At 35.7% G+C, this 25,450-nt stretch overlaps 1 protein-coding gene across 1 annotated transcript in view; it reads right to left on the bottom strand.

Moving 5' to 3' along the window:
• ctdp1 (CTD (carboxy-terminal domain, RNA polymerase II, polypeptide A) phosphatase, subunit 1) overlaps positions 1 to 25,450 on the bottom strand; it is a 116,177-nt gene that overhangs the window by 1,949 nt on the left and 88,778 nt on the right. The gene's annotated exons all lie outside the window — the stretch shown is intronic.

Here is a 25,450-nt window from a genome sequence, read left to right as displayed (position 1 = left end):
TGGAGGTCACCCAAAGTTGGCTTTTACCAGAAAGTTGACTTACTTATCAAATTTCAGATCAATGTCAAAAAAGTCTGGCTTTACAAATGATGAGAGCTGACCAAAACCAAATGAAGACAGGTCACGGTATATATTAGGGTAACACATAAGAACCTGTTTTCTTATCATTTAACTGTAGAAAAAGATAGGTTATCCATGTCTATTTCCTCAAAGCAGTTCTCAAGTATCACCAAACTTTAAAGGAAAATAAAGATGACAATCTTCAGCATAAAACTGAAAGGATACCTTATATTTTCGAATGAATCTCCCCTAATGTAAGTAGATAAAACAAAGAAAGGGAAGGCCCCAAAACTGAATCTTGGGGGACACTATAGTTAACAGTCTCTGTAGAAGAATATTCCTTTCCAATATTAACCAACATGGTTCTGTTGATTAACTATGAACTAAAACATCTGAGGAAGCACTCACAGAATTTCAAAAGATCTCTGGTCTCAGAATTAATCTGAATAAAAGTGTACTCTTTCCAATGAATTCTCAAGCATATAATATTAGATTAGACACCCTACCTTTTATCATTGCAGAACAGTTTAAATACCTCGGGGTAAACATCACAAGTAAACATAAAGCTCTATATCAACAAAATTTTGCGTCTGCATGGAAAAAATTAAACAAGACTTGCATAGATGGTCAACTTTTCATCTCACACTAGCTGGAAGAATTAACACTGTTAAGATGAATATTCTTCCTAAGCTCCTTTTTTATTTCAAAACATCCCAATATACATTAATAAATAATTCTTTAAGCAATTAGATTCAACAATAACCTCATTTATTTGGAATTCAAAACCTCCACGCATCAAAAGAGCGACCCTACAAAGACAAAAAAGGCAGAAGGTGGCATGGCTCTACCTAACTTCCAGTTTTATTACTGGGCAGCAAATATACAGGCGATAAGAACCTGGACACAAATAGAAGAACATACACAGGCTTGGACCGCAATAGAAGTAAAATCCTGCAGTACTTCTTTGTATTCCTTGCTCTGTGTTCCAATAAACACACGCTATCGGCAATATACAAATAACCCAATTGTGCTCCACTCACTTAAAATCTGGAACCAATGTAGAAAGCATTTTAAGACAGAGAAGCTTCTATCTGTGGCACCCCTGCAAGAGAACCACCTCTTTCAACCTTCACAAACATATGCAGTTTTTAATATCTGAAAAAAATTTGGAATTAACTTGCTTGGAGATCTTTATATAGACAACGTCTTTGCATCCTATGAACAATTACATTCCAAATTTAACATTCCAGCTACACATTTTTTCACTATCTTCAAATCAGGAACTTTGTTAAACAGAACCTTCCAGATTTTCCTCATCTTGCACCCTCATCCACGCTGGAAAAAATATTGCTCAATCTCAAGGAATTAGACTCCATCTCTACAATATATAAAATCATTTTACAATCCCTTCCTTTCAAAGATCCAAGAGGACACTGGGAAAAAGATCTTTCAATTAATATATCAGAAAAGGAGTGGAAAGTAGCAATACAGAGAATTCACTCAAGCTCCATATGCAAAGCATACAATTATACAACTCAAAATTATATATCGAGCACATCTGTCTGACTAAAACTCTCAAAATGTTTCCAGGGCATGATCCAACCTGCGAACGTTGCAACCAAGCCCCAGCCTCACTGGGTCACATGTTCTGGGCCTGCACCAAATTAACATTATTCTGGACAAAAATTTTTAATTACCTTTCAGACAGCCTTGGACTTATAATCCCTCCTAACCCATTAACAGCTGTGTTTGGGGTTCTTCCAGATGGGCTTAAAGTGGAGAAGGACAAACAAATTGTGATTGCATTCACTACACTTTTGGCACACAGACTTATTCTGATAAACTGGAAAAGTCAGTGGGAAACCGATGTGTTATATTATTTGAAATTGGAAAAAATCAAATATTCAGTTAGAGGATCCGTACAGACTTTTTTCAAAACATGGCAGGATCTAATCAGTAATATTTTAAAATAAGTTTATAAAGCACAGAGAATTTATTAATTTAGGTATGTTTACAAGCCTTAAATTTTACGCCGTTTGGCTTGCTCTCTCTCTCAGGGGTGGGGGATCGATCTGTTCTTAACTCAATTCTTCTTTTTGTAAAAACTTGATTGCTTTGTATGGATTGTAATAAAATTAATAAAACAAAACAAAACAAAAAAAAAAACATCTGAGGAAGGTACCTTGAATGCCAACAATATGGTCAAGGCGTTGAAGGAGTAGGTTTCGTTCAACTGAGTTTAATACAGCAGATAGTTCCAACAATATTAAAATAACACCATCTCCACAGTTAGTAGCAAATCTAAACATACTGTTTATATATATTCCCTAATGCACAAAAATTTGCTATTTTGTCTTGGTCAACATTATGTAGGGTACTTTCTTTGGAAAAAAAAGAACTTTAATGCAACTCATAATTGTGGCAATAAAAAAAAATTGCTGATGATACAAACCAGTAAATATTCTTTTGTTTTAATGCCGAAATGATCTATACATCGAAAGACAGAAAGATCATTATTTGTCCAAAATAGGAAATCTAGCTTATTATAGAAACTCAAATACTATAATAAAAACAAACAGCAGCAGCCAACCGTATGTCCAAGAAGAGTAACACAAGAGAAATCCAGCCATGCAGCATTCAGCTTTTGTCTGCCACTGGCTAAACAGTTCAAATTACTATTAATGTTTATAGATTTACATTCCTACTAGCACATATGAGTGTCAAGATACAGTATGTGAAGTTGTATTTTTAAAACAACCCTAAATAAGGACAACCAGAAACAGTTATAATAAAACAAAACATGCACATGACCTCCCTGTACAGTTTACTACAACTGGTATTACTTACTGTCAAGTGGATAACGTACAGTGGCAGTTTCTTGATAAAAGTCCAACCTAATCTGCCAATTTGGTAATACTGTATTACTACATGAATAGTCAAAACCCGTATGCTGTCTCCAGAACATTGTCTCATCAACCTATATTGCCATCTCATTTGTTTTCTAGGATTACAAAATATTAAAATTATTAAAATATATATCCCAAACTCTTCTCTGCTCATTTCTAAACTGATATTTTTGTCTGCTAACTTTTCTGCCACTATCTTAGCTAGGTTATTTTAATGTATTGTTCTACTAACTTTACGATACACTGGGTAGTTTTTAATGTATGGATAGATGTTTCCAGCAGCCTGCCACTTGTCTATATAAAGGAAGACTCTCTTAAGAAGTCATGCAGCTTGATTAAACCTCAGTAATTAAGTTATAGAACATAACCCACTATTACAAGGTGCAAGAAAAAATATATAGACAATACACAATCTGACGATGAAACTTATGTATGGTAAAGGGTCAGTTTTGTTTGATTACCATGTACCTTTTCAGTACTGTAGGATTTAAATTTTATAATACAGTATAATGGATTTATTTCATTTATAATAAATTCAATTAATATAAAAGATGATGCAGTATATGTGGGCATCTTTGTTTCAAATTTTGTGTCCAGTTGCTGTTTTTGGTGGAGGATTCCTGTTTTCCACACATATACACATTTTTCTCAGTATTTCTTCATTTTGTGACTCTAAACAGATCCCATGAACGTGTGCCTGCATAAGGGAGTGCACTCTGCCAAGGAATGTCACCATGTTCAGGTGTGGTTTGAGCTTTTTGCCTTTTTTTCTTCACAAAACCACTGCATAGCCCATATATTTCAATGTTAACGACTAACCAACACCAGTGTTAACTGAGGGTCTCTCTATATGCTTCCGGTTTCTTTGTAGATTCATATGGCAATTAAAAGTTGTTTATATGGGCATCTTTAAATATGCATATAGCTATAACTGTGAGAAAGGAGTTGATAATATTTACTATGTACCTGAAAGTGAATATCTAACTATTGTACATTATGAATACAAATAAATTGTGGTTAAGAACAATCTGCGTGGATTTAACTAGTTTAATTATAAATAATAACTGTTTAAACATCCATTTGGAATGACATTACAGTAGAGTCTCGCTTATCCGACATAAACGGGCCCGCCGAACGTCAGATAAGCGAAAATGTTGGATAATGGCAGGTGTTAAGAAAAAGCCTATTAAACATCAAACTATGTTATAATTTTACACATTACGAACCTAATAATCATGTTTTAAACAAAACAACAGAATAAATTAACTGAAAAAATGAACTTACAGTTACAGAATTGTCTGACGTTAAATACAGTATGTACTGTACTTAAAAAGTTCAGTCCTGTGATTATTTAAAGACATTTTTGATCGTAGTCTGCTTTCCTGACGAATGCCGTTTCTTCTCTGTGAAGTCTCGCCATCTTTGCAGCATCATTATGTCGATTCCTGTAGCTTCATCTTGTTGCTCAATGTAATTAATTGCAGTTTCTAGCCGTAACTTCGTCACTAATATAGTCAACATCCGTACGAGCGTATACTGTTTACTACAGCATTGTGACTGTGTGTGTGTGTTTGTGCTGTGATGTGTGAGTCCCCATATTGCACCCGAAAACTCGAAGCTGAGTCTCAGTACTTTTAGCAACACCATCTTTATTAAGCTTGAAATAGCAAGGTTATTTAATGTAGCGGGATCTGCCATTCTCCTACACAGACACAGCAGTCAGGCAGGGTCGGGGAGAAAGTAATACTGAGCCCAGCGCATTTATAATGTCCCTTGTTCCTTGTGTCACCCATCGATGGCAGGCGCTTATAGCATGTCCGCGACCTTTTCCAATTTGCTTTTACATCGAACTGCTACAGCGCTGGGAGACTGCGATTGCTTTGGGACACTCTTCCACATGTCATCCCGTTAGGTGGAATTACACAAGTGTTTAGAAACTCACTTACACCAGCCATGATTCTTTTTAAAGGTAAAGTGCAGGTTAATTTGCTTTATGCATTTTTACTTTATATTTTGTATTAATCATTTTTATATGAATAGTTTTGGGTTGTGGAACAAATCATCTGAGTTTCCATTATTTCTTATGGATTTGCATTGATATACTATTGCTTCGGACTGCGAGCAGGTGTCCGGAACGAATTACACTCGCAAACCGAGGTTCCATTGCAATTAGCTGCGGTAGAGTCGGGAGCAACAAAAAATAGACTACACTCACTCACGCAACTTGCAGTTCTTGTTGCCGATGGATGCATATTTTTTTTTTTTGCAGTGGAATGTGGGATAATACGGAATGTTGGATAAGCGAAGGTAGGGTAAGCGAGACTCTACTGTACAGTATTTAAAATGTATTTAACTTTTTTAATCTTTTATCTTCAGTATCTTATTTTATTTTACTTAAGACTTAATTTACAAAAATTGGTGTGTGCCCTCTGTCCCACTATTAAGTGATGTTTGGTCACTGACTGGTGCTAAAATTGTAATACATATAATGCATACACATAGCATGTATCATGAGTTCACTGTGACCAGGTCTTAGCAGATGAATGTACTACTGGGTTATTTATAAATAAATAATGTATACCCCAAAATTACAGTGATATTGACATAAACAAGAATAAAAAAAATGAATAGCATTAATTATATTAAAAAATGTATACTTTTTTCCCTACAATCCTGTTTACCATGATACTTCATCTCCCTCTAACTAAAACCTTCCAACCCCTATTCACAGTGTAATCAAGATTAATATCTGATTTTATTTATGTACTCCTTATGTATTGTGTTTCTAAACAGGAGTAATGCTGGTAGACTGAGTAATACAACTGAATAGGCCACATAAGTCACTGTCTTTTACTCACCACATCTACACTAGCACTATATATTATATTAATATGCTATTTTTACCATTATTTGTGAGGTTATTTTACTGTATTATTACTGCTTTTCTTTATAATTCTATCTTCTTAAAGTAATATGCAACTCTACTAAGCAGTATGATGATTAGCTCCATTATAGTTGCCATAGAGTATTCCATAGTACGTATCTACAATAGCAATAACGAGTCTTACTTAACAAACTACATGAAAATGTTTCCTCTGAAATAATGAGAGAGACCAAAATGTAGATGTGTGGCGACAGTGAAGTTGTAGCATTTGGTGAATAGCTACTTTATCTATACAAAAGCAACACAACCAAAAGTGGGAGCATAACCATGAAACATTTGGTGAATCCCCATGTCATCAATACATGTAGCACAGCAGCCAGAGAACAGCTAGAAGTTTTTGGACTGCTAAAATCTGAAAATCATCACTGTGCAGCACACATGCAACTCTGAGGGATATGTCCCTTGAACAGCCTTTCTTGGAAAGAAAAACACAACATTTGTTTGTACTTCACTTGCACTCTACAAGTATCAGTTGATCAAAACAGTTACAACACCTGGAGCATAAGAGCAATGGTGTATGCAGCATTTACCACAGATGAAACATACTTTCCAGTGAAATGCTCAACTAAAGCTAGCCTAGTTTTAATAGGTTGCTACAGAATACCTCATCAAGGTTCAGCTTTTTCATTTTAATGAAGATTTTATTACAGTAATTAGAAAAGAAATGGAACATAGTTTGAACAGAACTACAACAACAGAGACCATCTATGCCAGGCAACTATTAGTCATAACTGATGTATATTCCAAAAGCTGTGGTGGATGGATGGACAGACAGACAGGCAGGCAGGCAGGCAGAGCAGGAAATCTGGCATTTTACAGAAGCTCTTATATATATATATATATATATATATATATATATATATATATATATATATATATATATATATATATATAAATACATAAATAGATAAAAATATACATAAACACACTATGGCTTGAATGCACACCAGAATGACTAAAACAGTAACAACAATGTATTTCTTTTATAGCCCATAATCACACAAGGAACGGCCTCAAAGGACTTTAATGGGCCCTATTGTTTTTGACAACCCCCAGCTTTGACTCCCTAAAATGACAAAAAAAGGAAGAAAATTTAAAAATAAGGAAAACTTCTGACTTGAATGTCTCAAAGAGGCATTATACAGGTGTATTTCTGTTGGTATAAAGGAACCCCAGTGGCATTTCTGGACACACCTCTGCTAAATAATTTGTTGGCTGAAAGTCTTCAGTGTTAGCGTGTCAGAGAGCGGACATGCATCAGTTTTGCTATTATTCTATCCCTCCACTACTACATCCAAGGGGTCCAGAGTGTGTTACATAAAAGATCCTGCACTTTTAATCAGCTTGTTGATTTAATGGGCACCTCTTGAAGTGATGTTATCAGCCGAGCATACCACAACTTCGAAAATTGCACTGGAGTTGTAGAAGATATAAAGAATGTCACTTCCCACATAAAAGGAACACAGTCCCCTAAAAAAAAAATAACAGCCTCCTCTGACCTTTCTTCTATGTTACAAGACCAGTCCAACATGTCAAGTTGCAGGAGTGCACCACCTCTATATCCATTCCCTGAATAGTGGCATAGAGGCTCTTTGGGGTGGTGAAAGTCAATAATCAGTTACTTGGCTTTACTGATGTTAAAGTGCTGACAATTCTCTTTACACCAAGAAATAAAGTTCTGAACCGGACTCCTCTCTTCTGCCTCATCCTCCTTATTGATACACCTGTAAGAGCAATTATCTGGGAATTTCTGCAAATGACATAATCTGTTATTGTATTTATAGTTTGAGGTGTACAGAGGGAAGAGAAAAGGGGACAGGACTGTTACTCGTGGTGATCCAGGGTTGCTCACACAGTCATTCAGTCTCAAACACGATGGTCTGCCTAATAGATAAGATACATATACTTACAGACACAGGTACGTATAATAGATATATATATATATCTATCTATATCTATCTAACTATAGGGTCCAGGTATCGCCTCATGCTACCAGTAGTGACACTGACTGTAGCCAAATGCAAAACTAGTGAAGAAACAGTCAGAAAAGATGAGGAGGGAAAAATGTCAGTGGCCTCCACCTGTTAAACTATTCTTGTTTTGGGGGTCATCTCATTGTTGCCCCTCTAGTGTATCTGTTATTAATTTCATTAACACCACAGCAGCTGAAACTGATTATCAACCCCCTCTGCTACTTAACTGACCAGATTAATATCCCATAAGTTTCATTGACTTTATGCTATGCTCTGATTAAAAAGTGTTCCTTTAATTCTTTTGAGCAGTATATATCTATACTGTATATGTATGTATATGTATGTATGTGTATATATATATATAGATATAGATTATATATATATATAGATAGAGATATATAGATATATATATATAGATATAGAGATATCTAGATAGATATATATACATACATACATACAAATATTTGTATGTGCATAAGTAGATATATACACACCCTTTCTTTCTATATACTCTAATACACATAACTCCACCACACATTTCTTTCTTCTGTAACCCACTATTACTTCTGTCTTACAAACTGTCATTCGTTTACAATGTTAGGCACATTGCAATGTTTTCTCTATGACATTTTCAACATGGATGCTGCTGATACAGGCACACTTTGATCAAGATAAATGTAAATTTGCATAGGATTCACAATATGTAATTTATACAAACATCAAATTTACTTGTATTAATTGGATTCTAAAGCAAGGCAAGAAATCTTTTAAGAAATAACTGATGTCTGCAATGCAGAAAAAGAAGAAATCTTACATCTGTTTTCTGTAGAAAGATAAATTAGTTGTGATTTTACTTATGTCTGATGCTGTTGCGGCCACTTTCAGTTTTTGGGAACTGTTGCCTCAGCACTTAAAAAAAATAAAATAAAAGTACACTACTTCAAAGCAGTATGATTTCAGGTGGAACTTTACCCACTTGAGTAGTTCTAAACAAAAATATCAATTAATTTAAAATGCATGATAATGCAGTCTAAAAAGAGATACCCATCAGCTTCCCTTATGCATTATTACCCCGTTCTTTGTTTCAGCATTCCTACACATTTTAGATAAAGCCTCTTGCTGGTATTTTGGAGTACAATTGAATTCAATGAAAAGTTTAAGTCACTATAATTTACTTTAAAATATTACTGAGAAGGCAAAAAATACTGTGAAGTAAGCTTATCTGAAAACTTGCATTTCTAAAAATGTGAAGCAAGTTAACAGACATCCCCACCAGATTGTTGTATACAACATTCAATAAACTCCCTGCAATAGTCAGAAGATGTTGGCAGAAATTATACACACATACACTGTAATCTGCGCCACATAACGCACGTTAATGTGTTACCCTAAACACTGGTTGTGGCTTCAAGAAAGATTAGCAAAAAACCAAAAAGTAAACGGCACAGAAGAGAGGAGAAGCCAAACAAAGAAGCAAAGAGAAAAATTCAGTCCCTTTTAGTCATTTTTAAAAGAAAATTTTTAAAATGATTTCTTTTAAATTAGGTGACCAAAGTATAGGGCCTATTACAAATTATTTGTCTTAATACTTAGTAGAAATTCTCCTTGGATGGTTGTTGGGACAAATCCTTTTCCTATAATATTCAGTAAGGTTACAAAAGTCGCTGGAGCAGATCTTACACCATTCCTTTATGTGGAAACATTCCACATCTTTGATGTCTTTAGGTGTGTTTTTGGATGAGCCACTTTAATTAAGACAACAGGCTTTCAATGAAAACTTTGTATTATTATTTTAAATGTATTATTATTGTTTTCTATTTCTTAAAACAAGCATGGTTTACTTATTTTAATTCAGCTCTAACAACTGAGACTTGTTCCAACAGAAAAATGTCATCAAAACATGGTAGGAGTCACAACAAATTACTGGCTTTACCAAATGTTAATGTGTTAAATAATTAAATACCAAATCCTCACATATTGCTAAATTAAAGACACATTTCTAGAAGTGTTGCTCAAAGCTATTTCATGAATTTAATTCTGCACATTTCAATGGTAAAAATTCTTAAAGGGGAGTAACAATTTTCTCTAGCCCTAGAGAGGTCTAGCCTGGAAGCTGCAGCCAAACCAAAATATAAAAAACAAGAAACACAATCAAACATAAACAATTTATATATTTTTTGATTTTCTCACAAAGCATTTTCTTTCATAGCTGATTGTTAAGTTCTACGCAGTACGTGATTTGATCTGTTTAGTGCAGACCTTAAGAAGGCAAAGATAATTATAACTTTGGCTTTAAACAAACCAGCCACTACACTCAGTGGTGTCATACGGCATATACTAAAATCCTACTCGCGTAATTAAGCATAATATATAATACTGGAAAAATAAGCAACATGACAGCCAGACACAGAGCGTGACATTTGTTGTTACTATTTTAAAAGGTCAAAGCTCCAGCCACATATACATTGTGACAAGCAAGGCGCTAGTCAGATTACAAACTAATTGACTATTTGTCACTTGTTATACTTCTTTTTATAAACTGGCAGACAACATTGACAAAAGCCAATCAAAACAAAAAAAAAATGTGCAGCCTCTGCACCTATGGCTTTTGGCACACACAAGTAGTGTCCAAGAGAGTAACTTATAACAAGTACTGAAAACGTTAGGTTTTAAACATGGCTATGTCCAATACATGTGTTTAAAACAGTACTTTTGGTGGTCTACTTTTTTGTTTTAGCTTCCTTTACACACTATAATGACTGAACAGTTTTAGGTTATATCACACTAAATGCCAGTAAGACTCAATTAATCAAAGACTTAATTATTCAGAATGCAGTGAACCAAACGAATAATCTTCTGAGTGATGCATTACATAGAGACTGAAAATTAAAATAACAATACTGCTACTAGTCTTGGTCTTTCCTTGGAGGAAAGGTTATACAGATTAGTTAAGTCCCAGAAACAAAGAATACGGTGACAGCACTATAACAAAGGACAAAGAAGTATGTATATTCAGCCCTTTTTTTCAATTAAATAAATATTGCCCTCAATACAAAGCATGAGCGGTTTATGGGTGAAATAAAACCCAGAAGACTAGAAATGTTGGTGATAAATGATACTTTCACACTATACACTGATGTCTGCAATCAGAAATTATTATCTAGAAAGCAAAAGCATATCTAAGAAAAAAAAAATGTAGTTTTACAGACAAGTCCTGCCAGCTAAATGAAAAAAGTGGAACAACACCCCATAAAATAAAAGTATTAGGTTTCCCTACAGTGAAAGACTATAATATATATGTTTGATTTCTCAATAAATTCATTATATTTGAACTGACATTATACTTTAGTGCCTGACACTTTATGTGGCTTAGGGATATTGGGCAAGTGTTATTTATCACTTTAGATGACAGGTATTCAATTTCCCCAGGCAAAGTAAATATGCAGTAGTGAATAATGCCCAGTTGATGGAACCACATGCACTGTATTTCTTTTTTTAACGTTCTGTCATCAAATTGTAGCCAAGTGTTATTCTAGTTACTTTTTTAATACTTAAAATACTGCATATGTAAATGTTATTTGCTTTGAACTTTAGCAATTGCCTTTAACTTGACAGTCTCTTTTTGGTAAGGTGTTTTGAAACAGGTCTCTAAAAAGGGTATATACGTAAAGGCTAACTGACTAAAAAAATCAATAAACTACGGAGGATGAGTTATTAGCTAACGTATTAATATTAATTTATCTGTTGCTATTGGGATTGACTGAAAAATGAAAATTTAAATAAGGCCACCAACATAAAAAGCAACCACTGCAGTCCAAGCAGTATAAGGCGAAGTGTGAAAGTGTTTGGGTGCTTCAGGTAGCTTTATGTCATTTCTCAAAACTTCTGAGAACCTAATGAGTTTGGTTTATAGAAACAAGTTTAAATCCCAAAGCTAATATTAACAAAGCATGATTAACAAAGCTATATACTGTACATTATTTATATCTTTCTGATATCTAATATTTTAGACCTCAAAACACTTTTAACAGAATTTTTTCTAGGGCAAGCGAGGCATAGGCACATTGCAGAGTTTCAATGATTCTTTCATCTGTCTCCAAACTACAAGTAAAGAATGCACAATTTCTTAGCAGGCACTTAATATTTTTAGTAATCTGAAAATTATCAGTTGATATTTTAAGACTTTCTCTTATAAAGCCATTGGAATCTGAACACATAAGATCTCTTTCTTCCTCTCACTGCAGCTTTACAGAAAATCCTGTCTTCTGCATATATTTCACGTATGTCAAAGCTGTAATAATTTAAATATAATTTGACTGGGTCAACAAATTAGAGTGCATTCATTATTTACTCAAAAGACCTTCTGTTCATAATAATGGATAAATGCCTTAATTACTGAATTAAAAAGCTAAAGTGAATGCTAGAGAATTGAACATTAAAAGCATTATTAGAGATGGGGAAAAAAGCTGCTTAAGTGCTTATTGTAAATGTTGCTGTAAACAAACATAAGTGCTTTTGTGATTCAGTGTTTTGTATACATCATATGTTCATGATAATTCACAGTAGAAGTACTTATACTTAGGCACATCATGCATTCGAGTTGCCATTTTTATGCAAGTAGCTTTTAAGAAAAGAGAGTAAGAAAATTTCAACTAAGAACAGCGACTAACAAAATGCGCATGGTAAATTAAGACTAAATTGGTCCTGTGTGAGTGAGTATTGAAGTGTGAGTGAGACTGCCTCGTGATGGACTGGCTCTTCTGTTCAGGATAGGTTTCTGACTTGTGCATGATGATGCTGGGATGGATGAAGAACAGTCATGAAATAAAACTGGTTCAGAAAAAAATGAGTTGCAAAAGTATTCTGAATATGAATATATTATGTTAGTATTATAGCATATTTTATATATATATATATATATATATATATATATATATATATATATATAAAAAATACACAAACATACATTCATATACCTCTTCATCTGCTTGTTAAAGCAAAAATCTAATCAGCCAATCAATCAGCTCAATGTATTTAGGCATGTACACATTGTCAACAAAATCTGCTGAAGTTCAAACCGAGCATCAGAATGGGAAAGAAAGGTCATTTAAGTGACTTTGAGTGTAGCATGGTTGCTGGTGCCAGACGAACTGGTCAGAGCAGTTCAGAAATTGCTGACCTAGTACAATTTTTTTTTTTTTTTTGAACAAAGAATGGTCTGAACAAGGGAAAATATCCAGTGAGCGGCAGTAATCTGGGAGAAAATGCCTTGTCGATGCCAGAGGTCAAAGGAGAAGGGTCAGACTAGTTCGAGCAATTAGAAAGGCAACTGCAATTCAAAAAGCCACTTGTTACAACCAACATATGCAGAAGAAGAGCATCTAGGAATGCACAACACATTGAACCTTGAAGCTGATGGGCTACAGTGGCAGGAGTCCACACTGGGTGCCACTCCTGTCAGGCAACTGAGGCTACAATTCTGATCAAAATTGGACAATAAAAGATTGTAAAAATGTTGCCTGGTCTGATGAGTTTTGATTTCTGCTGTGACATTCAGATGGTAGGGTCAGAATTTCAAGTCAACAACATGAAAGCATGGATCAATCCTGCCTTGTATCAACAATTCAGGCTGGCGCTAGTGGTGTAAGGGTGTGGGGAATATTTTCTTGGCAAACTTTGGGTGCCTTATTAAACAACTGAACATCATTTAAATGCCACATGCTACCGGAGTATTGTTGCTCACTATGTACATTCCTTTATGACAAAACAGGCGTATCCATCTTCTGATGGCACCTTCCAGCAGGATAACGTGCCATGTTACAAAGATCAAATCATCTCAAACTGGTTTCTTGAACATGATGATGAGTTCACGGTACTCAAATGGCCTCCAGTCACCAGATCTCAAACAAATAGAGCACATTTGGACTGTGTTGGCAGACTCTCATCATGGAAATGCAGCAAATGAGTGGACCAAAATCCCTGAAGATCGTTTCCAACACCTTGCTCAATCTATGCCATGAAGAACGATGGCAGTTCTGAAGGCAAAATGGGATTCAACCCGGTACAACCAAGGTGTACCTAATGAAGTGGCTGTTGTCTGTCTGTGATGTGATTACACGTAGAACCACTGGGACTAGAACCTTAATCTTGGTTTTAATTGAAAACTTATGGCATGATGCGTGCTGGAGAAACAAAAAATCTGATTGGCAGCAATCTCTGCAAAGTTATCAAAGTAAGCATATTTCTTATGGCAAACTGATCGAGAAAGTGGCATAAGAGAGTGAAAAAGAAAAATAGCAACATCTGCCATGTGTGAAACAAAGTGCAGTAGCCGATTTTACCTTAAAGGAATACAGTAGACCCCCATGAAGTTGCGGTTCAGGGTTCGCGGACTCAGTCGTTTGAGGATTTTTCCTTAGAACCTAACTATTAATTATTAGCTGAAAGCGCAAATATCCTCCGCAATTTTTTATTGCTTTTTTCGTGGCAATACTGTGTTGTAGAGAGAACGGGAAGCAACCGCTGAAGGAAACTCAGTTTGGGATAGTGAAAGTTGCCAATCCGAGAGTGTTATCTCCCTGCTGCTGATTGATTGCTGCCCTGCAATGCGACTCCAGCTGAGTGTCCTCGTGTTTTCCATTTTGTTATTGTATTAATTTTGTTATTCTTAAACACACAAGATGTCGCAAATTGCCCTGCACCTTCTAAGGCTTCTGGCATTAAGTCTAAGTGCCAGAAGGAGTTTAAAACACTCCAGGAGAAGGTTGAACTACTGGATTTGCTCTGGGAACTAAAAAGTTATGCTGCAGTAGTGCGCCACTATGGCATTAATGAAAGCACCGCACGCTACATAAAGAAGAACGAAGCAGAGATCTGGAGTACCGTATCTGTAAGTATCTGTGATAATGCCAAAAAGGTAACAACGGTAAGGAATAAAGATATATTCAGGATGGAATCTGCCTTGGCATTGTGGATCACCGACTGCAGGAAGAACATCATCCCCTTGGACGGTAACATCATCCATGAGAAAGCACAATTGTACCAACAGCTCGCTACAGGAAACAATGTAGCAACTTCTCATCACAATGTTCCTGAAACCTATAAAGAAAAGCCAGCACGAAACCCCACCAGAAGAAGACCCGTCCAAAGATACGACTCCTCCTGAAGCTCCTGAAGAAGAGGTGCCACCTGAGGAGTTTTAAATCCTCTGCATCGTACTGCACAGCTACATCATCATCAATATCATTCATCATTGGTGAGTACCTGTACATTTTACTGCATTTTAATTAAATGAAATTATTATGTATTTACTCTACTTATAACAAAGAAAATGTGCTTGCATGAATTACAGTATGTATAGCGGTAACAACGGTATTTTACATTCTAGCACCGCGGGAGACATAGCAGTACAGTACTGTACAGTAGACGGGTTTACCTTTACATTCTGTTTTTAGGTAATGTATTAAGATAATTTTTTAGGTAATGCATTAAGCTAAGTTTGCAACAAAATGAAAGTGTTTTTGGGGCATACTGTATTTAGGGTTTAAACTATAAAAATAGGCATTTTTTAATCACATCCAAAAGTCGCAGTTTTTCACAATTCGCGGGTGCTCTAGGAATGTAACCCCCACGAATTTTGGGGGTGTACTGTAATTAGATTGAAAACCCAAGCATTTTTGGCGCTAAACCTGCTAGTACACATTAACTACTGGGGCCAGAACCTCGATCTTGGAAGGACTGCAGGTCTGTGTGTTTTAGTCATACTAAGGGGTTTTGGTGTTTCCCTGCTGCCACATGACTGGCTCATTAGATTACTTCATGGGGAAGCCAGAGTACTGGCGTTTCTGATAACTTACTCAGTGAAAGTATATTTTCATAGTCCATGTACTGTCAAAGGAGTACTACCTCTTTCTTATATCTCTGCATGCCCCAGGCATTACTTGTGGCATTCTGATAAACATGCCAGTGTATGCACATGGTACCTTTACATCATTGCATTTTTAGAGAATTCCACCAATTTTACCAAATTTATCATTTTTATATATACTGACATTTGAACATCATAATCTAAAAACAGCACTGGTATTGTCTAATGTAGTTTATTTTTTGCCATAGCAATGAAGTACAGTATAAATAAAATATTACTGCATCTTATAAATGAATTATACCAAAACAAAAACAAAAAAACTGACTTCTAAGTACTGAAACCTTTGCAATATCTTTTAAAATAGTTTCTAGGGCAGCCAACTGACTTGTTAAGTCACAGCAGCTGAATAGAGCTATGAAGGTGCAGTGTTTAGATGAAATAAAACTGTCCATGACAAGTCTCACAGTTATTGTAGTTCCTAACAAAAACTACATGATGAGATGGAGTTTCTATAGAAAACCCTGCACAAGGTTCTTGAAAAGCACCAGTCAAGGAGGAAATATTGAAAATATGTCAAAAAACATACATTTCATTTTAAAGAAACAGGGAAAATCAGAACCGCAACGATTCTGTGTACAACCGGGTATCCATGAAAACTAAGTATTCAGGAGAGAAAAAAATAATCAGGAATTCAACTATTAAATTCTATGGTAATTTAAAAATAATTATTGCCTTCCTTGGCTGACCAGAGACAAGCAGAAGTTTGAAAAGAAATGCCCACATACTTAGAAAATCAGTTGATCAAAAATTATATATAATTATATATAAAATCTCATGTGCAAGAACCTGAGACTAAGCTGAGGACATCTGAAAGATCAGTAGCTTTTAAGCTGATCATAGTGTGTTTTCAATACTTTTTTGTTTCTACCAAATAAATTTACATTTACTTTTCAGGTGCCTTCCATGGTGTTGATGATTTGGTGCCAGCCTCATACTGGTTTCTGGGGGCTTTGGTTGTGAGGTTGTTAGTGCACGTAGATACATTTGAGATGTATGCCAGGCTATTTAAGAACGAGGGAATGCTGTTGGCATTTTTCTGACCTTTACAAACAAAAAAATGAAAAGCACTTCATGTTCCCATAAAGATTTAAATGAAAATTCCAGTTTTTTTTAGCTTCAAAATGTTCATAATGCCCCACACAAAGGACATCAACCATCGACACATTGTTTTCAAAGAGAATGGCAAAATGTAACCTTTACAAAAGGTAGAATGATAATGGAGATTGACAAGTGGCCCAACAAAACATAAGAAAAATGGAAGAACAAGCGTCCACACACAGACAAACAATAAATAAAAAAGAAAAAAAAAATACTAAATTATACAAATAAACATAATTCACAACATTAACAGAAATTATAACAACCAAAGGACAGAAAAAAAAAGGAACAAAGAGGCCATAAACAGAAATTTAAATGTAAGCCAGGGTAGTGAGCGTAGTGAGTGAAATAAATATGTAAGGAATCAGTTTGTTTTTTTAATTTGATATTACGTAATTATTGTAATGATCAATGTCAAAGAGATGCAATTAAATGTTTTATAATATATAACAATAAAATATGAAAAAGTCTGGAGAGGAGTGAACTGTAGGATGTCGTCAAGATAAAAACTTTTTTAAAATCATTAGTCCAATAAAAACTGCTAGGGTACAATGGGAGTTATTTTGGTTGTTTTGTTTTGTTTTTATGGGCATATTAGATCTTCACATATTATTCATATGCATTAGCTCAAGAGCAAGGTCATAAAGTAGATAGAAATATTGCGACACTTATTAAAAAATAAAGCATTTTGTAATGCAAAGCCACAGCCTATCTACTTGAGCTAGACTGCAGGTGCTCACTATATGTATTGCATTTAAATGCTTAGCCTGAAGGGATAAAATATTTAAAACATCTTACTCATTAGTAGTCTAGAATTTGGCAAAAATTGTAGACAGGCTCCTGGCAATTTGGTACAAGAACATCGTTCAAAAGATTTAGGCAGCAATGTTAGGTTTTTGTGTGTCTATCTTGTTAAGAGTTTCATGATGACTCATTGGAGTGGAGGTAAAATTTCCTAGGCTCTGTCTGAGAAATACAGCATTTATTCAAACAACTCACCCTGCTTTCAAAAATGCAACTTAATTCTCTTCGTAGAGGTATAGAGATATTGTGGATTCTAAAAATGAAATCCAAACAGAGAAAATGGAAAAGGTGAAACTCATACCTGTCTGTTTCATGATCTTCATTCTCCTGCAGGCGGTTAATCAAGACAATTGACATCAGTTTTGCTAACAGCTACTACTCTTATCAATTGTGTCCTCATGTAGAGAGTTGGAAAGTGGCATGTAAATCGTGTCTGCATTATGTCGGCAGCAATGTAAGCAAGCTTGCCTCCCTGGATGTCTGCACAGTTGTCTTTACCTGGATTCAACCTATGAGACATATCTTACGTACAGTAGCATGCATGCACCTTTCACAAGGGGGTAATTGAGAATGTTTCCTAGATTTTGGATGAGTCAAATCTCTGTTAATTGAATATGTGTATTGAGAAGTGCAAAGCTCATTCTCAGTAGACAAATAAATGACTTGCTACAGTATGTCCTATTTCTTTGCTCAAGGCAATAAGACGAAGCAGCAAGAAGCTCTAACCTGCCTCAAGAGGCTTTTTCAGAATAAATGTGAAATTTGAAATGCAGTGAGCAAAAAATACAAAAAGGAGGCAAATAGATGACAAGAACCCCAAAGACATCCATTTATATTCTTTTTTGGTAACGTGTGCAAAGAATGCAAACTTATACACAAGCTGGAAGAAGTATAAAGTGAAAATGTGGAAAAATTACAAGCTTCCTCACTAGCTAAGCTTTGACAAAACCATAAGTAATACATGGTATGATAAATAAGAAAACATGAAAGGAACCACTCTCCCTGGTTCGATTAGTCACTTTTAACTGATTAGAAGTTAAAGGACAATTTCAAGCATGCCACCTATATCAACACCTTATGCACAAAAAGCCTAAAAGTTATTTTATATACTGTATGTAAAAGTTACAAAAAGAATATATAGCAAAAGACGATAATATATAACATTTAACCTACGTTCAAACTGGAACAGACTGCTCAACTGCCTTCCAGCCAGTTACTACAAAAAGTACTCTCACCACACACATCATGTCTATCTTGACCTTTGTCAATTTATCCAAAGTCTAGAGCCATTCTCCTATAGGGTTGAAGTCACAGCAAACATGCATTTTTAATGCTTGCAACACAATTCCAGTTGCTGAAATCCAAGCTTTATATGTGAAGACAAACGCCTTCAAATGACACTCTCTTTAGCCACAAATAATGATTCCTTTGTGCATAAGATGACAACTTATCCTTGAAGAGTTTTCTAGCTCATGATGACTTGTCTTTGAAGACTTGTCTACCCCTTTCAGAAATAAAGCTTCCAATATCATTTACTTCAACCAACCTGACAGAGTGCTTCTAGTGTGATGTACCTCTTCTGAGGTCAGCAATGTTATTTCTATCATCTTGAAAACTGAAGTTGCATGTGCTTTTCCCATTCAAAAAACTTAGAATGGAAAAACCTTTAAATTAGTACATAAATTTATAAACACTCACCGGGTAAGTGAGATATGTTCCGTCGCTCTCTTTTTGAATATTTGTTGTCAGGCTTTATCGTACTGTGCACCTCAATGGTAGCCATTTGCAACTGCTTTAAACAGTACCATTGTACATTTTCAGTAATAAAATAGGAATGTTGACAACCATGGCATCTTGACAAATAATAATATGCTCTAATTGTAACAACAAATACCTTTACTTTCCAGTTCTATTGTGTAAACTACAATACTAGTTATAGTGTTTATGTAAATTTCATACAAACTGTGTTGGTATTAAAGTTTCTCAGTTAACATAATTGAGAATGCAGTATTAAACTTTAAAACATAGCTATAAATATCTGCATTTTTATTGCTCTCTTATGGTTTATGTTTAACAGCAGAAGAAGCCAATATAATGTTAAAGAGTTATATGTGTGAACAGAGAGAATACAGAAACCAACAACATTAAGAAAACCAATAATTAACAGAAACTTGTTTTATTTTCTATTTTACTGAGATCCAATTTTGTAGGAAGAAAATGATCGAATCTGACAAAAGGGGCAGTAAATTAGGAGAAAGACCATCAAATAAGCAATAAACATAAGAAAGAACATCACTTACTGTGCATTTGGAAGAATTAAATTAGAAAGACACACACTTAATACAACACAGTAAGAAATGTGACTGGAGTCAGAGACCTCACTTATCTTTGTTTGTTTTTGATCATTATTATTTATGAGCCATTACCTTTCATTAGAATTCCTAACGTCAAATGCATTACTTTTTGGTAGCATTAGAAGTGCTTAACAGGAATCCCTGTTTTGTATTCTCCCAAGATAAATTCTGTCTGATGCGCTTTTTAATTTTATTATGTGATTAAATGAGGCAAACATTGACATATTACTGACTTTGACAGTGTAAAGGTGAAAAAAATATAGTCCAGGACAAGAGAGAAAAATAACTGCTTAAAAGTGACATTTAATATTTTAAATGATGTAACTGGTCACCTTATAGGACTTCAACTGCCTAAATGGCCAGGTGGTGGTCGTGGTAGAGGTGGGATGGGGGTTTGTGCTCATGCTGAAACTGCATATGTATCAAGTATCAAGATAGGGCTACTTATAAGTGAGACAATGGCTCTCAACAATGCACATGTAGTCAAGTAAACTTGTGGAGCGAATGTGTTACTTAGTAGCCAAGTGTCAGACATTTTATTCATGTTTATATTTTAAGTTAGGAGCACCTTCTCTCTTAAAAAAGTGTTTTTCTGTTATATGCACTACTAGGGGGCTTCGCTCGCCAACCCCTTTCACCAACCGCCAGCGGTACTTGCCGTTGTGAAGAGGGGGGCTGAACGCACTCCGAGGAGATCGGAGCGAAACCCCTCTTCAACGGTGATACAATGGGAAACAAATAATTGTTTTTTTTACCTCCTCTTTGCTTGATCAGCTGCTGGATTGCTTGTGCTGCATGATCTGCATTTCATGCTGTGATTTGAACGTTTAAAAGCATGTACAGCAGCTGTCCTTTTGTCTCACTGCCTTGTCTCTCTCCTCCCCCAGACATACTCACACATTATGCGATCTCTTTTCGCTGTTCTGTTATTTCACCGAGTAATATTTTACGTTTGTTTGCACTAATGTGATTTTTACTCTCATTGTTTTGAGACTTTCAAATTTTCCTACTTCCATTATCTCTAACCTGCTCTGCAATTGTATCATGGACTTGCTTCCAAAAGTTGCAGGTATGACAAGACTTGACCATCTCGTGGGACGTGAAAGTGTCTCTCTTCAAAAGATCAGGTCTCGTCGCAAGAGATATATTAAGTTTCAGAAAGATTAAAAAAAATTGCAGACAATATTCAGAAGCTCCCTGAAGTAGTATGCCTAAAGCCAAAAGAAAAAAAAAAAAAACTCTCCAGCAAAAGACACACTGATGTTTTTACATCTTAAAGGGATGATGCATAAATGTTTATGACTAGCTGAATCATTCTGCACAAGCATATCTGTTTTTAAGGTTAGCTATTTCAAAAGTGTCTACGGAATGAACAGACTTATTAAGGAAGCTACTGTTCATCTTAGCAAATACTGTAAGTAAATTGTTCAGAATGAATACTATTAGACACAGCCATGACACTTAACAGCTGCTTTTGTTCCCCACTTGTTAAAGGAGCAGCTTGATCAGACAATAGTGAAGCAGCAGAAATGTGAGGGGGAAGGGACATGAGGTGATGAGGTGTGATGCTCATCTTGCAGAAAATTTCACTCAGCTTTAGGGAAAGATAAGAAGGTAGCAGCACAATCCTTCAGATTGTACCTGCTTCAAATTGGTTTTCAACTGACCAATCATTTTTCAGCCTGGTTCTGTATATGTGAACAAGCAGGTTCTAGTAATGTCTTCAGCGATACAGCATGTGTGAAATGAACAACAGAAACTAAATTTATGGAATATATACATTGTTGTAAAGCTCTTTGTTACATCATGAAAATGTAATGCTTTGCTTTTGATGAGATTTGAAAAGATGAAAAAATCCTAGGAAGACTGAGTACTATCCATACTTTTTTTCCATTTGATTATGGCAAATCTGACCTACACTTTGCAGACTGATAGACATGAACAACCACTCTTCTAAAGAATTTCACAAACACCTTTCAATTGTTCCTATGTTGTTACAGAACCATTACTGTAATGGTAAGAGTCACATTTAGTCATATTAAGTTTGGACAAGCTTGGCTTAAATGAGGCCTGATTAAAATTCAAAGTATTTAAGCTTTTGACTCTAATTATCTCTTTAAATGGGCTCAATAACAAAAACAGGATCTATCAAATTGTAAAATGAAACAGTAAAACAACAAGGTTTGAACAGTCAAATCTGACAGAGCTAATTAACGAGCACACATTTAGGAAAGCAGAGTGCATTCTGTTAGGCATAACCGACCTACTACAGTCACAAGGCCATTATTGCCATCAGTCCACAGGTTTCTGCTTCAAGGATAAAAAAATATTTAGTTCAAATACTTCTTCCTTCCAGATGCTATTAGAATCTTCAAATTAAGTTTTACTTTAATAAACATACAAATACTTATACTGTCAATCATTACTTAAGTCTTAGTGTTGGTTTAATTTTTTACATGCAATAAGTATAATTGGAGTTTCTATTATGTTCATTACTATACTTACTTATTACTTACAAAAATGTTTGGTGTAAAAAGTACAATGCTTTATTAAAACAACCTAAACCATGTTTCAAAGTGTGGTGACATCATTATGTTTGCTTGACGAGTTCTTGTTTGCAGTGTTTAAAATGTGATGTCTTGGTCTTTCTGTAAAAACCTCAGAATAAACTAAATTTCTTTCTTGGGACAATAAACTTGAACTGAACTGACTGAGTTAATAAGAGTCAAAATTGCATTATACACATAAATACTGCATACGAAACAAATGAAAGTAGCACAAGGCTCTGATGCAATTACTTCCCCCATCAAGTTCTTCTGTATACGGTACTTGAATACAACCAATGTAAAGATCTGTCCAAATTCACTGTCAAAAATTGTATTAATGCAGAAGACGGGAGCAAACAGATTTAATAACACTTCATACTAGACTCAACTTTAATATTTTATGCAATACACTCTATCCTGCATTTTTTTCTTATATGTATTCTCATTTCCTCAAATTAATGTTTGTTTCTTTGTATGGCAACCATGTCATATCACACAATCCTGGCAACTCAGCTCAGCAAGGGATTTAATTTCTGTATTTATTTAAGGACAGTGTTCCTACTGTGTTTTTCTATTTCAAGGAGATACAGTAATGACTAGAAGTCTAGAAAAAAAGGTCAAGAATAGTCAGATGAAAACTATAAATAATTAAGAAGCATACTTCCAATTAAGGTACTTTAAAAACGGCAGACATCCGAGACTATTATTTCAAGCAGAAATGACGGGGAACTTTGTTTTTCAGATCTTTCTGAGAATACGACTTAACAGTATATTACTGTAAACTGAACTAGGCTGCAGTGCCAGCTTTGGTCAGCACTGAATGTTACCATTTGTATACATAGGGAAAAGGATTTTGCATTATTATTATTTTTTTAATTTATAAAAAAACATCTTAACCAGAAACTGCAGATCATTCTGCACATAGAACACAGGATGCAACATGAACATCAAGTCAACTTAATCCTGTTTAATTTTGTATACACAGAGGTTTTTGCATTTACTGCACATAACCCAGATAAGCCAACAGAGGTGTGTGTCTATGCAAGTTTTTTTTTTTTTTATAAAACCTTAGAATAATAATTTAAAAAACTGAAGACGTTGGCCTATTAGAGTGTTGATGATGTTTCATTATCAGGCTGACTATAGATTGTAAGATATTAAATGTGGTTTCTATTTTGAGGGTGCTACAATGGTGCTCAGATTAGCAATGCTGTCTAACAGCTCTAGGGACCTGCATAATCACTGTGTGGAGTCTGCAGTCTCTTTGTAGGGTTCTTCCAAGTCTTTTGCCTTTCACCGCATCTTTCTAGTATGTGCATTTTATGAATAGTATGCAGTTTACAAGTTCAAATTAGAACTCGGTGAGCATAAATATGAATTGATAGCAACCTTAGTTACCTTCTGCCTATAATTCCTATTGTACAAAACATAATAATAATTGTTTACATTTATATAGTGGTTTTCTCGCTAGCCAAAGCGTTTTAAACAGTGAGTTGGGAGCTACTTCAATCACCATAAATGTGCAGCATCCACCTGGATGATGAGACAGCAGCCTTTATTGCATCAGTACGCTCACCACAAATTAGCTGTTAGGTGACAGATAGATAGATTTTTTATTAATCCCAAGGGGAAATTCACATAATCCAGCAGTAGTATACTGATACAAAAACAATATTAAAGAGTAATAAAAATGCATGTAAAAACAGACAATAACTTTGAATAATATTAGCGTTTACCCCTCCGGGTGGAATTGAAGAGTCGCATAGTGTGGGGGAGGAACAATCTCCTCAGTCTGTCAGTGGAGCAGGACAGTGACAGCAGTCTGTCACTGAAGCTACGCCTCTGCCTGAAGATGACACTGTTCAGTGGATTCTCCATGATTGACAGGAGTTTGCTTAGCGCCAGTTGCTCTGCCACAGATGTTAAACTGTCCAACTTTACTCCTACAATAGAGCCTGCCTTCCTAACAAGTTTGTCCAGGCGTGACGAATCTTTCATCTTTATGCTGCCTCCCCAGCACACCACCGCGTAGAAGAGGGCACCCGCCACAACCGTTTGGTAGAACATCTGCAGCATCTTATTGCAGTTGTTGAAGGACGCCAACCTTCTAAGGAAGTATAGTCGGCTCTGACCTTTCTTACACAGAGCATCAGTATTGGCAGTCCAGTACAATTTATCATCCAGCTGAACTCCCAAGTATTTATAGGTTTGCCCCCTCTGCACAGTCTCCTCTGATGATCACGGGGTCCATGAGGGGCCTGGGCCTCCTAAACTCCACTACCAGTTCCTTGGTCTTCTGGTGTTCAGGTGTAAGTGGTTTGAGTCACACCATTTAACATAGTCTTTGATTAGCTTCCTATACTCCTCCTCCTGCCCACAATAGCAGTGTCATCAGCGAACTTTTGCACGTGGCAGGACTCCGAGTCATAATGGAAGTCAGATGTATGTTGGCTGAACAGGACCAGAGAAAGTACAGTCCCTTGCGGTGCTCCTGTGTTGCTGACCACAATGTCAGACCTGCAGTTCCCGAGACGTACATACTGAGGTCTGTCTGTAAGATAGTCCACGATCCAAGCCACCAATGATGAAGGGATGCGAGATACAGTAGTTAGTCAGTTAGATTCAGGGGATGATAAGGGGGCCAGAATGACCAGGCCCTCGGTTTTATGTCTCATCTGAAGGGCAGAGCCATTTTTACAGTACAGTACAGTTTCCCCATCACTGCACTGGGGTACTGGGATCCAAATTCAGACCACAGAGTAAGCACCTGCTGCTGGCCTCACCAACATCTCTTTTAGCAGCAACACAAGTCTTTTCCTGGATGGTCTCACATCCAAG

This window comes from Polypterus senegalus, chromosome 15, assembly GCF_016835505.1.
Source record: "Polypterus senegalus isolate Bchr_013 chromosome 15, ASM1683550v1, whole genome shotgun sequence".
Taxonomy (NCBI): Eukaryota; Metazoa; Chordata; class Cladistia; order Polypteriformes; family Polypteridae; genus Polypterus; species Polypterus senegalus.
The sequence above is the reverse complement of the archived record's forward strand: the minus strand, read 5'-3'. Positions and strand labels throughout refer to the sequence as shown.